We start from the raw sequence: 17,371 nt of genomic DNA, 5'->3' as shown, positions 1-17,371 counted from the left end.
CTTTTATGATACATTCTAATTTTTAAATCACTTCTTTGAAGAAGGAAGAAGATGTCTGTTACTTTCACATGGGAATGGAAGTCCAGGCTTCCTATTCAGCTTCCACTGATACCCTGAGATGGAGGGAAGAGGACTATCATTACTTGCTGACCCAGGAGTAAGAGTTCAGACCCCCTGCTAGGTTTCTCTTCATACCACATCTATGAAGGGAAGAGGTCCTTTGTTACTGTTTCGGGCACTGCTTCCACTGATGTTGTGTGAATGGGGCTCATTATTCCAGAAATGTGGGGAAAGTCCTGCCTCTTTACTCAGCCTCCTTGATATTACCCCAGTGGGGGAGAGAAGGGTTACTTTATTACTGTTGCGTGGGGGTAGAATCCAGTCTTTCCATACTACTCAAGTAACACCATGAGGAATTGCTTTTATCTATTTTTCCTTGATTTTGCTATGTTGTCAGCTTTCCTAGAAACCAGCCTGGTTTATTTATACATGTTGTAATGAGAGCCCAGTCAAATCATCACATACCATTTATCAGGGTTCAAGATTCCTAGCCTTTCTGCCTTCTTCTTTCCACCTTTCAAATTCTTCTTGGGTTTCCTTTACATTTAAAGATCTATGTAAATCCAGGGAAATAATATATGTGTCTCCAAGGGCTTTAGTGGTAGTCGTCAGGAGAAATAGAAACACATCTACTCTAAGAGTCGAAATTCTCATAAAATAGATCTTAACTACCCTTACTGAAGAACCCTCCATGGCGGGGAAGAAAGAAAGAAAACATGTAAAGTTTTGAACTCTGAATTTTATTTAGGGTAACTTAAAAAAATTGGTGGCCCAACTAATAAAATAAGGATGCATATAAATAAGTGTTTGCATTTAATTTTATATGTTATATATATTTTGCAAAAACACTTCATTCCACTGACTATTCAGAAAAAAAAATAGGAGAAGTCAGAGACACAAATTCTGGTCATTTGCTGTATCTATCAGCTTTCAATTTTGCTCTCCTGTCCAGAAGTGTTTGATGCAAAAACCCATCTCTCCAGGCCTTTTTGAGAATTTCACTGGCGTCTTTACTTAAGTTTGTGGGCTTGGAAGCTCTGAAATTTCTTTACATAATTGATTTCACACTGCTTAACATTTCTTTTGTCTTCTTCTGGAATATCATCCTTTTTCTTAATTTCTCTTTCAGCCCAGGATCTAATCTTTATCATTTCTTTTTCTCCTGCTGTTTTACTTTTTTTTTTTTTCTATATTGCCTGCTTCATTGCATCTGAGCAGCTATTTGAGGCCAATAAAGCCATTTTCTCCTCTTGAAAGACTAGTTCCCCTTGTTCTCTTGGTCTAGTTGCTCCAAACACCCCACAACAAGTCCATCTGCTTTGATACCAAGGTATTTTCCATAGCCAGATTTCAGCACAATTCTGGAATCAGGCAATTAAACAGGTGTAAAGTGCTCTGGGGTACTAGGGCCCTCCTCATCTTCTTTATGTGGAGCTCCCAGTGTAAGAAGTCCATTGTCAAGTGCATGTATGTAGGTTCCTTTATCCATTTCAATTGCTATGGTTCCTGGTATTTCACCAAAGATTGTTACTGTCCACCAGATTATAAGATGAAGTTGTTTCTTCATCCTCTCTCTTCTTCTGTTTACTCTTTTTCTTCTTACTCTTAGCCTCGGTCCTTGAACATGAGTCTGGTGGACTTCACATAGGGGTATTCAGCCTTGGTTCTAGTGATACTCTATGAAAAGGTGGGGGATGACTAAGGGCAAAATACCTCCCCTGGAGTAGAAACTGATGAAGGAGGTCCCAAAATGAAGAAAGAGCACAGACTCCCTGAAAGTGCGTGCAACAGCAGGAATGGCGTGTCCCTCCTGGGTCCCTGGTGTTTTTCGCCCTGCATTTAATTATATTTTTAAATTCTCTTTATTTTTCAAACTTTCTTTCCAAATTTACTTTTCTTTAATAAGACCCTGTCTCAAAGACAATATTTTGTTAGTAATATTTAAGTTATTAAAGATTGGAGGTTGCTAAACCAGAATTGCCATTACTGTTATGGACCATGTGTATAATATTTCTAACTTAGATAATCCAAATAAAGAACAATATAACCCATATCCAGTGCCATCCTTTATCTGTTAGGAATAACCAAGGAACCAAGGAAAGAAGGAAGCCCTGATAAATCATGACATGACTCATGATTAGAGGAGACCCCTCCCAGAACATACCTTAAAATTTATTTAGTGTGATGGACGTATTTTTATTTGCCAGGTAAATGAGAAATTGACAGTTGATGAAGTGTGTGTGTGTGTGTGTTTATGTGTGTGGTTTAGTGTTATAAAAGTTGTACTTAGAAATGGGAAACTCCCATGCAATGCTAGAAAATTATGTATTTAGAAATTTAGGATCTTGGGATTTATTTAACTTAAGATGAATAGTATCTAGTGCCTGTAACTTAACATCATTTCTATTTTACACATTCTGCTGGAAGACCACAATTTAAGTATCCTACAGTTTTTCACTAGAAGCAAGTTGTAATTCCCCACCTGAACATATGTGCAAGTTTCTCTTAGGAGTAACCTAGAAATAAGATAGTTGACTAATGGGAATTGGAACCTTCAACATTATTAGGTAATCCCAAATTAGATTCCAAAGTACAGCAATTTAGTGTCCAAAGCCTCATACAAATTTCCCTTTTATTGCTATACAGACTGTTTTACATTGGTCAATATGATAGGCATGAAATAGTATATGGCTTTCTAGGAAAATTGCAATTCTCTACTTACTGCTGAGATTGAGTATTTTTCATATATGTATAAACCATTTCAATTTTTATATAATTTCTCTTTTTACATGATTTTCTAATTTTTTCTGTTGGATTGACTTCTAATGAGTTGTCATTTTTAAAATTTATTGTATTATAATTAAATGATCATTTTAAGTAATATATGTTAAAAATTATCTTCTTGCAGTGTATAATTTGTCCTTCTACTTTGAATCTGCAAGGTTTTTTTCTGAGATTTTCAGTGGATCCAAATTTATTGTTTTTATTACTTTTTGTGTTTCCTATTTTTTCTTTTTAAAATGTCATTTTTTTGATCTCAGGTCATAAGACATTTTCCTGTATTTAAAAAAAAATTGGAGCTTTGTTTTTCCCTTAGGTTTTGAATTCATCTACAGTTTATTTTTCTATGTGAGATGAATCTGAGGCCTTAGAAGTGTTAGTAGGTTTCCATTTTTGCAGGACAAGTTACCACAAATGTAGCAGCTCAAGACAACCACCTCTTGCACACTTCTGTAGGTGAGATATGGGCGTTACTGGGGGTTCTACCTAGTGTCTCACAAGTTTGAGATCCAAGTGTTACTGGAATAGCCTTTTATTGGAGTCTTGGGGAAAGAATCTACCTTCAGGCTCCTTCACTTCATTTGGCAGAATTCAGTTCAGGCTGTTGTAGGACTAGGTTTTGATTTTCTTGTTGGATGTCAACTGGGATCATTCTTAGCTTCTAGAATCCTCTCATGTCCTTTCTAAAAACCTTCTCCATCTTTGAACCAGCAATGAAATCTCTCTCCCTCCCTCTCTGCCTCTCTCTCTCTCTTTCTCATAATATCCTTTTTGCATTTGGATCTCTCTGATTTCCTCTTTTATTATCATCCTGAGAAAACACTGATTTATTTATTTTTTTAATTTACTTTGTAAAATTTACATCCAAGTTACTTAGCATATAGTGCAACAAAACACTGTTTTTATTTTTATTTTTTTAAATCTTTGTTTATTTTTGGTTTTGAGAGGGGGTAGGGTAGAGACAGAATCCGAAGCAGGCTCCAGGCTCTGAGCTGTCAGCACAGAGCCTGATGCAGGGCTCAAACCCACAAACTGTGACATCATGACCTGAGCTGAAGTCAGATACTCAATCGACCGAACCACCCAGGCACCCTGGAAACACTGTTTTTAAAGGACTCACCTCATTAGGCTTGGTTCACCTGGATAATCTACTGATAATATGGTCAATTGATTAGTAACTGTAATTACATCTGCAAAATATCTTTTATCATGTAGTGTATCCTAGTTATGGATGTAATAACAGAGGGTGGGGATCATTGGGTCATCTTAGAATTCTGCTTGCCACAGAAGTGTACTGTGTGATGTGTTTGCTACGCAATTATTTTATATTTTCTTCATGGCTTTGTTTGAATGTTCCCCTTAAAGAGCTGAGAGAGAGAAAGAGGCTCTGACCGAGTGCTTCCGAAAATCATTTAATATATATTAAAATAATCATTATAAAGTCTATATTTTAACTTTATAATACAGTCAGGGATACAATGCAATATTTGTGTTTACACAGTTTTTACCCCAGTTAAGAAAATGTCCTATCTATATATGTCTATTTTTAATGTATTTAACTTAATAATTGACAAAGAATTATAAGATGTATATTCTATCCTTCTGTTGAAGGCACTTAGATCACTTTTCATGTATATACATGCCATATTGAATTTGAGGCAGTAACTCAATTATGACCATGTTGATAGGATGGGAAAAGGAACAGATGTATGTGTGCATTTGGCATTTTCAGAAATTAAAGTTCTGCAGGAAGCATTAACTTTTTCTCATTTTTAATTTTAAGGAATGCAGCCAAGTGGATTTTTGTAATGGACTCACGTACCTTCTGGAGCTCCTTAAATTATTGTTTTGGTTTCACATAAAGTGAACATTGTGTGCAAGAGTGCCCTTGGGAGAATTGCCCTGACCACACAGCCATGATTTAATAGAAATAATGGAAATCCATGATTTAATAGAAATAATGGAAATAAGTGAGCTGCATTTTACTTTCCAATTGAATTATGTGGCTTTTCAATCGAAAGATAGGGATGGATACAGATAAAGGTAGATACAGATACAGATCTTCTTTCTTTGTTCTCAAGGCCACTCTTTCTACTGAGCTGGGTCCTAGAGATCAACAAGTCAACATAATCATCTCAGTTGTAAAATCAGTGAAACCTATGAAGATAAAATAACTTACTTGCCTAAAATTGCATTGACCTGAGTCTCAAATCTAGGCTGTGTGTCTCAGTTCATCCAGTCATTCAATTTTGTAACTATAGCTATATAGCACAGATTATTTGAGGGTTATAAATCATGTGCTAAGTTCTAGGACACTGAATGGGTGAATATTTGGGGCCAAAAAATGTCACGTTAAGAAAAATCATCCACTTGTTGAAACCTGATTTCTTTTTTATATAAATAGAAAGTCTGTCTGTGTCTAAGTTGTATTTCTTACTTCATTTTAGGTTTTCTTTAGACATTGAATCCAAGTTCAGTGAAATTTCAGTGGAATATGGCAATGACACAACTATACCTTTTGCATTTTAGACTATTCATAAATTTGATATTTTTATATCTCTGACATTTCAAGCTATGGGATGATATATATAATGTATAATATATAATGTGTAATATATAAATTATACATTATTATGTATATATGTATATATATATATAATGTATATGTATATGTATATATATATAATGTATAATATATAAATTCATAAAATCACTGCAAACAAATATAATCCAATCTGTGTTGGAAAACGAATTTGTCTTTTATTCCGAAGCACCTGGGTGGCTTGCTTTCTTCGGTTTCCCTGGAAGACGATGTTGTCGCCTTTTGGGGGTATTGCAGCAACCTTTACTCCCTAACTTCATCTATCATGCGAATTCCCCACCCTAAGAGTCCCCTCATCTTTACAAACTTGTCCTTTAAATAAGGTCATAAATCAGGTTTCTCATTACTTTTTCTGCTGCTTCAGTCAGCACTAGAAGGAGCATTTTGGCTTAACGGTATTGGAAAGCCACTAAAAATACCACGCTGGTGCTTGTTAACATATACTTAGTCCCACTTGGAGCCAGGGCTAAATTACTACCCAATTAATATGGGACAGACAAGGAGGGGCCGAGGGATGGAGAGATTCAAGAGCTGCTGTAACCCCATCCACCAGTTATCGATTTGTCCTGCTAGAACAGTTTAATGGAGAATTGCACACTCACCACACTTAATTTGACAGTGGTGTAAAAAGTAGGTTAGAAGCCTTCACGTCGCCCCCGAGCTGAAGAAGTAGAACTGAGAATGGAAAGACTGTTGAAAGGAAAAGATGAGCAAGTCTTGATGATTCAATAGATAAGAGGAATCAGGGAGACAGAAAAGCAAAGGACAACTATGCTGTTCCATTCTTATGTGACCATCACTAAGAAATGCTGAAACAAAATAGGTTTGGGAGAGAAGAATGTAAGTTTGATTGAAGATAGTATCAGTTAAGAGACCTGATGATGTGAAAGAAAATTATATCAACCCCTGGTCACTTATGGAAAAAATATCAGACACAGGTTCTTGTAAGATGTTGGTGTTTTATAAGCTCTATGATACAAACAAAATTAACTATTAAATAATAATTTTAAAAATGTATAACTGATTACACGAAAATATATTTCATTCAACATCTTAGCAACTAAGGGAAAGATATCAGAAGATTAAAAAAATAGAGAAGTTCCTATATGATTGCCCCCACTCACCCAACTCCAGCCACATAGGCTTCCTTGATGTACCCTGATTATGTCATGGTTACTCTTGTCACAGGGCCTTTGCACTGGCTTTTCCCTGTACTTGGCATATTCTCCACATGCCTAACACACTCACTACCTTTGAGTCTGTGCCAATGAACCTTGAAGATGTATTCACTATCTTTTTTTAAATTGTAGCCTAACCTGTGCCAATATTGAACCCTCAGTCCTACTCCATTTTAATGTCTTTTGTTTTTTATATAGTACTTGACATCCCCTAACATACAATGTAACTATTATGTTTATTGGTCACTGTCTGCCTCATCTACTAGAAGTCAAACTTTATTCTTAGAGGTTTTTTGTGTTTTGGTCACTGAATATTATTATATATTATATTATATTATATTATATTATATTATATTATATTAATATGTATATATTATTTATATTATATTATATATTATTTATATTATATATTATATATTATTTATATATTATTTATATTATAAATATATAATATATATATTTGTGTTGGCCACTGAATTATACATAGATAATTGAATTATATATATATAATTATAATTATGCTATACTATATTATATAGTATACCATATATAATATATATTTTAATACATATCCTATATTGTGTATAAATATGATTGAATTATTGATAAATATTATTTTACATATAATATATATATTTAGTGAGCAAAACACAAATATATATATTATATATAAATATATTTATATATATTTATATATAATATATTATAAATATATATTTATATATTGTTATATTTGTGTTTTGGTCACTGAATAATCTTATATATATAATACAATATATATATATATTGTAATATATAATATATATTGTGTGTATATATGATATATATATATCATATATATATATATGATTGAATTATTGAGCTGTTGGTTAACTTGACTATCTTCTAGTCGTTTCTCATCAAAAGAAAATTTGCCTCCTGAAGCACCATTCATATATAAATGCAAGGCATAAAACGTAACTTTAAATTGTCGTCAAAATTATTAAAACTAACCTATACCAAAACTTCTGATATGTGCCAGGCATTCAGTTAAGAGGTTTACAAGTAATACTTCTTCCTCAGATATGTTAGGTATATCACACACTCACTTTTCATTGAGGTACTTGAGGCAGTGAGGGCTTCCACAGCTTCCCTGGGGACATTGGGCAGGACCAGACTTCAAAGCCAGCTCCTAGTCCATGGTGAGTGTCCTAAGATTTCCTTAAAGGAGTATGACACCCATTACCTACAAAGACTCATTTTGGTTTGGTAGCAACATTTGGTCTTACACCGTACCGTGTAAGTCGAACGGTAACTTAATTTTTCTTGAGACATAGACCTAATCCAAAGGCTCTATTCACTTCATTGCTTTGAGTTGTGAGGTATTCTGAGAGCAGTAACTATGGAACATCTCAAATTTTCACCTAGAGCTCAGTACTGATCTTATACCAAGGGAAAACTATTTCTATCACTGTTTGGAAAACTGTGATGCTTTTAAGAACGCATCCTTTCATTGCTTTAAACATTCACATTTGTTCAATAGATATAGGTATTAAGTGTCTGTCACGTTGTAGGCACTGTGTCACGCACTGAGTTTATGATGGACAAAATGACTATGATCCATATCATCAATGATTGTATGGAAAAAGAGATGTTAGGCAAATAGGCACAAAAAACTAACTTAAAATTATAGGTGTGACAAGCGCGATGAACAGACACATACATGTTACTAGGTGAAAAATATTAAAGAGAGCTAATTTTTAATGCATAACTTTAAAGAACATCTTTAGGGTATTATGATATAGATGATCTTTATGTAGTTAGCAAACTGGTTTAATACCTAAATCCCAAGACAGTATTTCATGTGTGGGTCTCTGGTGTGTGTGTGTGTGTGTGTGTGTGTGTGTGTGTTCATGTATTTATGTGTGCAAAACTTTTCAGTGCTAGGCTCTTGGGCTCAGCCAGTCTTCTCTTTCCTATTAATCATCCCTTTGCTGTGAAACACAAATGTGATAAAGAAACTTCTCTTTCCATATTGACAGAGTTACAAAATTGGATATAGCATTTTTTATTTTTAGCTAATTATAAATCAATCCCTTTTTATGTAATACTCAAGGTGGTTTTTTGTTTTGTTTTATATTATCCTACTTCATAAGGATTCTATGGGAACATGTACTAGCTTATTTGTAGATCATGATTTTCAGAATGTAATGCAGAGAGATTTTGTGAGATGAAGGTAAACTATTTTTGAGTAATCCACTTTTTAATGTATGTAGGTAAGCAGCATAGTAATTTTCATAGCCATTTAAATTTGTTTCTCTATGTTTCCCTCTACCTCTTTATGCACTACCATCACCATTATTAGTGTTATCCTTTTTTGTCTTCTTTGAAAAATTCATTATTAGACTCGTTAAAATTAGTATAATAATGCAAGGGCAAAAATTAAATCTCCACTGGTCTAAGATTAGAAACTAATATTCATAATATTAAACAAATTTTACATTCTATTTTGATGAGACAAGAAATCACATTACAAAATCTGTCTTCAGGTGAGGAATAGCTTGACATAGAGGGTGAAAAACATCCATGTTTTTGCCATGTATTTTTGCTCTTCTATTGTGATATTAACTTTCTTTTCTTGGTAGCAGAATGCTCAGTGTCTATTTAGATTTCATCATTAGTTTCAAGGGAAAGATTAACATATGGTTGGATCATATATTTAACTCGTGAAATACGATGCACACTGGGAGGGAAATTAATAATAAAGCCATATTCTAAAAATATAAAATACATTCATTAATTATCTTCTGGTTCCTTGAAAACATTTAAAAATTTTCCAATTTTTTAAAAGCTTTTTCTTTGGAGCTTTTTAAAAAAGCTCTAACATATAACTTATTCACATGACAAAGAAACATTTTTAGTTCTGAAAAATTGATGCAAATAATGTTTGTGGTGCCAAAAAAAGTTAATTTTCTCTAAAAATCAGGAAATTTATTTGTTTTTAAATCACAGAAAGTTGAATGATAAAGGAAGTGAGATCTATCCCTTCCTCCCTGAATGATCAACTGCCAATTTCCCCTGTGACTTTAAACATACTTCATTATCATGGAAATGCTTGATTATGTGAGCAATAAAATAATCTTCTCTTAAAAGTTGTTGATTTACTTTGTAAACTAAACCAAGCAAAATAAAATCGGTACTGTTCTTAATCATCTTATAAATGAGTACATTACAATCATATCATGATTTTAGGCAGAATGTAGATGAAAGGTATAGCCATAATTTGGTCATATTTTAATGAATTATTGTAGTCATACACTATTTTAAATTAGAAATAAGTGGGATATTTTCTGAATCTTAAAACATTCATTTTAAATGAATCTTAGTTTTAAATAAAAGTTCTACATTAACTTTTAAAGTTCTACTTTACCCAAATAATTTTTTTTTTAACTCTAAAAATTTATTTTTGTTTCCCATTCTTTATTTTACCTAACTTCAAGAATAGAATTATAAAGCTCAGACAATCCATTCCTGGACCTTTCCAGATCTGCCTCAAGCCAAAATGCATTTATAGCATTTTGAGAAGTTATTTTCTCAGAAAACAATAGGACTATATTTTCAAGGCCAGAGAACTTCAGATAAAGAGTTGAGCTCTGAGCCTCTTGTCTAAAAATACAATACCAAAACTCATATTTATGCAGTTAATCTCATAACCCAAGAAATTCATAGAAAATATGGTATTTTCCATGTGCATAACCTTTTTCTGATCTAGCTATTTATAAGTGAATTTTTTGGAATGAGATTTAAAAATTTTTTTTTAACATTTATTCATTTTTGAGAGTGAGAAAGACAGAGAATGAATGGGGGGGGGGTGGCAGAGAGAGGGAGACACAGAATCCGAAGCAGGCTCCATGCTCTGAGCTGTCAGGACAGAGCCTGACGCACGGCTCGAACTCGTAGACCCCGAAATCATGACCTAAGCCGAAGTCCAACGCTCAGCCGACTGAGCCAGTCCCTGGAATGAGATGTTTTTAAGGTTTGTGCAGTATAGTTAAATGAAATTCTTGTTTAACTTAGAAACATCTTTTCTAAATGTCTTTGTACATGGATAATTTTAAACAAAAACATATAATTCATGACAGAATTTATGAGAAATAGCAGAGGGAGGGAGGGAGAGAGAAAGAAAGAAAAGAAAGAAAGAAAGAAAGAAAGAAAGAAAGAAAGAAAGAAAGAAAGAATGAATGAATCACAAGAAGGTTCCATGCTGTCAGCACAGAGCCTGATGTGGGGCTCAGTCCCGGCAAACTGTGATATGGTAACTTGAGTCAAAATCAAAAGTGAGACAAAATGGAGCCACCAGGTGCCCCCAAAACAAATGATTTTAGAACAATGTTAGAAAGATAGCTTACTACCTTACTGCTGATACTAAGTGAAGTCCTTTCCACCAAACTTGTTTTAAAAAATGTATTAGAATTATCCAGAATATGGCAAGTTGTTGCATGGAAGAAAGGGTAGGTTTCTTAAGCAGTAGAAATTATACACAGAGGTTATACATTATGCCTCATAAAAATGATTTTCCTTCCTTTAGAGAGGGGGAGAGAAATAGAAAAACTAAGTGCAAAAAAACAAGCAAACATACATTAGATCTATGAGTACATTTATTTCCCAGTTCTAGGCATGACTTCAGCTCCGTGAGGACAACTAAGTTTTGACATGAGGTGAAACACATGTGTCTTATTTTGAGTCCCTCTGGAATATCGTATTAAAAAGACTTTAGTGATGGTGGTTTTATTTAGGAGTAAATCCCAGAAAGATGTGCAGAGTAGAGAAAGCAGGAGAAGGTGACAGGAAAGTATGAAAAATCAATAAAGGGTCATTGAGGAGTGGGTATAATGCTGTGGGCAGTAGGGGCTTAATGTTACTGGGGTCCTCTAAGAAACCATGTGGAATAAGTTTCAAAATCGTCTTTCTGGGTACCCCTCCCATGAACGGGGTGGAAAGCTGATAACACCGGCCGCTGCTGTCCTCACAAGAAGGAAAAGCTGGATAAACTACAAGAGCATACGTTTTCATAAATTTTCTTCAGGTTATTGAAGAGAAGAGTTTGCAGGGCAAGCAAGTAGCCTGAACTCTTTGGAAAAACCAGCTCCTCCAAAGAGAAATGGAATACAAACCCTGGGTCACCTTGGCATAACATGAGCAAAATGGACACCAAGCACCACATGAGTGGATAAAAATAATTGAGCTACAATACTTAAAAATGTGCTGAACATTGAGCGTGCGCTAGGGGGAGTGTCTATGGCCCCTCTGAGCTTCAGACACAAAGGGAGTTAGGATGCATTTACAGACTTTCTTCAGAGACCTCTACTGGCTACGAAGATGATTAGGGGTGAGGCACATACTGAATAAAGCCTCCATGAGTGGTACAGAACTGAAGGATAAAAGTTGCTGCCATCGAAGGAAGAAAAAATGGTCCACAAGGACCATTTTTTTGTTGTGCAGAACAAGCATCTTAAGCTACTGGAGAAGGGCGGCAATCTTTGTGAGCACCTGTGAGCATCCTGTGTGGCTAGTGGAGAGGAACTAAAGACAAAACAAAAAGGAAAAAAAATCTTTACAACAGGCCAATGGTGGGAAAATTTAGAGATTCCCTACTTCTGAAGAAAAGACAAGAAATCCTCTTCCACAAAATAGCTGCCAAAAAAGGTAGAGTTTGGCCTCCATAGGAGTAAGAGTAGTATCACCACGAAAGACACTCTGAGACACCAACCTAGACTCCCCTGGCACCTGACTCCACTGGCATGGCAGCAAACACTGAGTAATAAGCAGCCACACACTGCCATTGGGAGAGGGACACATACATAGAGCTTCCCTCTTAGGCACCAGTCACCAGGAAGTTTGAAACTTAAACATGGAACAGCAGCATTGAAGAAAACCCCTACAGCAACCAAGCCAACATCCTAACCACAGGCAATGCAAGAAACAAATGGAAGTGGATGAGTAGAAGTTACCCAGATTAACAACACATATCAAAACCAGCCCAACTCTGGAAGAGGTTGATTCAACTAACTCCAGCTAAAACTAAAAATCTAGCACAGGAACAGGTATGTCCATTTTCAGAGGTAAATGCTATATAACTCAGTGTTCCTATTTTCGCATGATGACCATGATTTGATAAAAAAATTTGAGGCAAACACAAAATCACAACGTCAAGAGACAGAACAATAAACATATACTCAACCGAAGAACCAGATGTTGATACTGTCAGATAAGGGTGTTAAAATAACAATGCTTACCATGTAAAGGCATCGAGTGCACAGGATGGACATCCTTTACCAATAACAGGAGCAAGATGGAAAGCAGAGGAAAGAGTCAATGGAAACAGTAACAACAATAACAGGTAGAAAGACAAAAAAGGTTTTGGCAGGCTTGTCAGTAGCTATAAGACATCCTAGGAAATGACACAAAATGAGAAAAGAACTAACAGTAGCAACAGTCAACTCCAGAACATCCAAAAGCTGTTGGACAATATCAAACGTCCTTACATGTCTGCGATTGGACTCCTACTTGAACTTGGAGGGTATTACACTAAGTGAAATAAGCCAGACAAATATGTGGAATTTAAAATCGTTGAACTTCTGGAAGCACCGAGAGGAATGGGGCTGCCAGGACTTTGGGTGATGAAGAAAATGGGGAGATGTTTATTTAATGGGAGAAAGTTTCAGTTATGAAAGATGAATAGGTCTGGAAGTCTGACATACAGCATGCTGACTCCAGTTAACAATACTGTATTGTATACTTGAAATTTGCTAAAAGGGTAGATCTGAAGTGCTCTCACCATAAAAAAAAAGTTATGTGAGGTGATAAAAATACTAGGTAGCTTTATTGGGGGGATCATTTTATAGTGTCTACATATACTCAAACATCAAGTGTACATATTAAGTATACACAATTTCTATTTGTCATTTATACCTCAATAAAGCCGAAAACATTTTGAAGTTAGAAGAAAAAAATTATATAGAGAAGAATAGGGATTAGAATTACAATGGTTTTTTCTTTTCAGAAGCCATGGAAGCCAAAAGACAATGGAATTACATCTTAAAATTCCTGGGGAAAAAATAGTTCAACCCAGAATTCCATACCCCAAAAATAGCAACTCTCAGGAATGAAGGCAAAATGAAGTCCTTGTTGAAGAATTCTTGTGGAGACGTGTCTGAGAACATCCCAAAAAATCACAGATGCATTTGTCTTTTGATAGCCTAAGACTGAAAAGATCAAGCAAATTTATTTTATTCTGAATACTGGGTACCACAGTGAGAGAGAAGCACAACAAATAAAGCAAGGGGGGAAAATTAAATGAAGCTTTTAAATTTGAACTGAAATTGGAGTTATTGGTATGAACTCGCGGTGTTGAGTATTGATGAAGAGATAGGTAAGTATAGATGTCTTGTATGTACAAATGTGTATTTCCTAGCTCTGTTTGCTGAGAAGGTTAGAAGCAGTTGTATTCAACAACATTGAGCACATCCAGTCGCCAAATACTTGTTTCTAAACACTATTGTTTTAGATAAAATTCACCAGGGCTCTTCAGTGAAATACCTTTCATTAGAAATGCCACTGGTTTTAAAAATTGCAGGGGCGCCTGGGTGGCGCAGTCGGTTAAGCGTCCGACTTCAGCCAGGTCACGATCTCGCGGTCCGTGAGTTCGAGCCCCGCGTCAGGCTCTGGGCTGATGGCTCGGAGCCTGGAGCCTGTTTCCGATTCTGTGTCTCCCTCTCTCTCTGCCCCTCCCCCGTTCATGCTCTGTCTCTCTCTGTCCCAAAAATAAATAAAAAAAAAAAACAAAACGTTGAAAAAAAAATTGCATTTGTTTTTTGTCCACAGTTGCTTGAAGGATATATGTTTTGATAATTCAATTATTTCTTTATAAATGGACAGATAACAGACATAAACAGAAAGCATTTACAATGAAGAAAGCAATATTAAGTAATAGGTGTCCAATAATTTATTTTGTAAATATATATATGATTAAGCTAGATGTAGCATTTTACCATGTATATGATACATTATATTTTTGTCACAAAATTCTCAGCATATTTTCTTCAAGCAATTTTAAATTACCAAACATTATAAAACTCATCTTGTAAAAACAATGACATTAGATGAAATGGATCATTTGAAAATAATATGATATGAACCCTCCAGAGAGAGAGAGAGTGTGTGTGTGTGTGTGTGTGTATACAATATATATCATATATATGGTTACAAAATTGTGTAGACTGTTCAATTCCAAAATGAAACGCAAAACGCGCACAACATGCATCTCTTCAGAGCCACCAAATCGAGTAAAACCTTACTCTTTTGAAAATTGATTACCATCCTCCATTTGCACAAGATTATATTGACATGGCTGACTACCATTGATTATCATTGATGGAGTCACCAGAATGCTACCCTTTCAAAAACTGACTAGATTCAAAGGTTTGATTTTGTGTTTAAGTTTAGACCTACGTCTAACAATAATTTTTAATCTAAAAATGTTCACACCTAACATTCATGAATGATGAGAATTTAAAAAATATCTTTCTATTCTCACTTTGTTTTGCATAACAAATATATTTTCTAGTAAAACATTTTAACATACTTTTTAGGTCCTATCACTTTGAGCAAGATCACTCACTTATTTCCAACAAAAATGGAGTCAGTGATTCAGGTCTCAGACTTTAAAACAAAAAGTCTTTATTTTACCTGAATTTACATGAATTTCATGAACACATGCTTAGTAAAGATCAGTCATAATGTGATTGTGCCAGAACATGAATTGACCTGACATTCAAAGAATGTATATTCCTGCTTACGCTACCTTGCACTTAGTAGGTTCCTTGAGTTGCATGGATTCTCAGACTCTTGAATATTAAAAAGGGATTCTTCTACTTTCTAGATATTGTTACTGTGAAAGAATATTACATGATTTTGCCAAAATCAGCTGGGAGTTAGGGTATTAAAGTACGAAACAGGATGAAAGAGGAAATTTGGATACACAGACAGGTTCACATCAGTGGATGGGGTTTCAGAATATACATTAGGAGTCATGAAGTGGTCTGCGTAGTAGGAGGGATGGGTATTAATGGATAATGTACTATCTATGACTAAAACCACAGGTCTTCTCACAACTGAACAAGAGTTTGCGATGGATATCTTTCCTAAACCTCTTTTTCTGACAGTGTTCTCAGTAGTGTTGCTAAAGAGCTGTCCTTTTGTGCAATGTAACCCTAGCCTTAGTTGACTGATATATAGAAGACGAAGCATAAGATTGACCCCTGGGTTCTAGTAGTTCCTAAGGGGCTTTCATCATTGACTTTCCTGTAGCTGTCCTGATGTATTTCACTAAGATTACAATGATTTCTCCCTTTTTCTTGGGTTTCTTTCCACCTGGATCAGTTAGCTTTTGCTGCTTACCAAGCACCACAAAACTTAATTGTCTTAAAACATTTTATTATTGCTTAAGAGTCTGTGAGTCAACTAGGCAAGTCTGCTGATGTAACGTTAGGTAGGTGCATGATGTTGGCTGCACTGCCTTGCACATCTTTGTAGTCAGGTACCATACCAGCTAATGCTCAGTTGGACTAGGAAAACTTCAGGTGGGTGCCTTTTCTGTGCACCATATGGTTTATCTACCTTCAGAAAGCTAGTCCAGTCTTGTTCAAATGGCAGCCAGGTAGGTCTCCAGGAGAAGGAAAGGAAGAGAGCAGGACCTTCTGCAGTCTAGGCTTGGAACTTCTACACTATGCCGTCTGCCACCATTCTCTTGGCAAAGGAAGTCACAGAGCCAACCCAAATTCAAGGGGTGGAGAAATAAATTCCGTTTCTTGATGCAAAGAACTGCTAAGTCATACTGTCAAGGAGAAGACTGGTGGAGTGCTATGGTCGTTTTTGCAATTTGCCACGCTGTCACCTGCAATCTGACTAGTCTGAACTGATAGAAAATCCACATTTTCTGGAGAATTTTGTCTTACAGCAGAAGAATGTTGAGACTCCTGCATGCCTGAGTAGGTGGAGCATCCAAATCTTGATTTCGGCTGAGGTCATGATCCTCATGGTCATGGGATCAAACCCCCCGTGTCAGGCTCTGTATTTGAGTGTCAAGCCTGCTTGGGATCCTCCCTCCCTCCTTCCCCTCCTCCCCCCCCGCCTTTCCCTCTCTCTCTTTGCCCATCTGCCCCACTCATGCTGTTTCCAAAACTAAAACAAAAACAGAAGAGTCTTTCATTAGGGGTCAGGCTTACTTAAGAATACTTTTTATACAACAGTGACAATTTACTAATCCCCTGCTTAATTAAATTATTAAATGATGATATACACCTTTGTAGAACTGTTATATCTAGTAGTAACTACAGGAAACTTTTGGCTAAGATCGTTTAATTAAAGTAATATAATTCTTAAATTTGAAATGATGGTATTGCTGGTTAATTGAAGTTTACCAAATTGTTCTGAACTGTGAGAAAGGCATTTTTTGTCCCTCTGTTGTTATCGATATTGAGAGAGCAATATTAAACTTTTTAACAGGTTGTCTAAACCATAATATGCGAGGAAACAAGAACGTTTAAACTTGAGGGTATTAAATCCAGGAAGCACAGATGGACTGAGTAGATGAGGGAATTAAAGAATTATTACATGATTAGTCAACGGGGGAAGATAACAATGAAGATATCTTCTCCATTATAATGCTTTATCATCATCAAGAAAAGATAAAACCCCAAATGTAATAGAT

The 17,371-nt window shown here is 35.4% G+C and overlaps 1 pseudogene; it reads right to left on the bottom strand.

The window, feature by feature from the left end:
- Positions 1-967: 967 nt before the first annotated feature.
- LOC109268884 (protein FRG1-like) lies at positions 968-16,643 on the bottom strand (annotated as a pseudogene).
- Positions 16,644-17,371: the final 728 nt, after the last annotated feature.

Source organism: Panthera pardus, unplaced genomic scaffold (genome assembly GCF_024362965.1).
Source record: "Panthera pardus isolate Hobbes unplaced genomic scaffold, ASM2436296v1 HiC_scaffold_8, whole genome shotgun sequence".
Taxonomy (NCBI): Eukaryota; Metazoa; Chordata; class Mammalia; order Carnivora; family Felidae; genus Panthera; species Panthera pardus.
The sequence above is the reverse complement of the archived record's forward strand: the minus strand, read 5'-3'. Positions and strand labels throughout refer to the sequence as shown.